Raw genomic sequence first — 442 nt, 5'->3', positions numbered from 1 at the left:
AGTAACAGGAACCAGAGGGGGGGCGGTACGGATAGCAGATCGCTCACTGAGGGAAAAAACATTGATTGATGTGGGGAAAGGGGAGGGGCGAGAAGCTGCAGAAGTTAGGGACTGAGGGCAAATTTACACTTTTCATTAAATAGTAGAGACGTTCTAGTAGTGTGTGCATCGTTCCCTCTCTGGTAGTCAGCTACTCGACTGCCTATCATTGTAATTTTATTGCCCGCAAAGCCTTTCCTGATGCTGTATCACAGGCAGCCAGTGCCTTACTGCCAGCAATTACTGTTCAGAGGAGAGAGCAGCCTTATACACGCCCCCTGTGGTTTGTTGCCCGCCCAGCTGCTCAATCAGCAATAGAATTTATTGTGGCCCCGCCCATAACGTCATGGAACCGCCTCGCCTCCCAAACATTCTCTGCCTCTTCAGGTTTGCAAGGTTTGAG

The sequence above is a fragment of the Xenopus tropicalis genome, chromosome 1 (assembly GCF_000004195.4).
Source record: "Xenopus tropicalis strain Nigerian chromosome 1, UCB_Xtro_10.0, whole genome shotgun sequence".
Classification (NCBI taxonomy): domain Eukaryota; kingdom Metazoa; phylum Chordata; class Amphibia; order Anura; family Pipidae; genus Xenopus; species Xenopus tropicalis.
Note: the sequence above shows the minus strand (reverse complement) of the source record.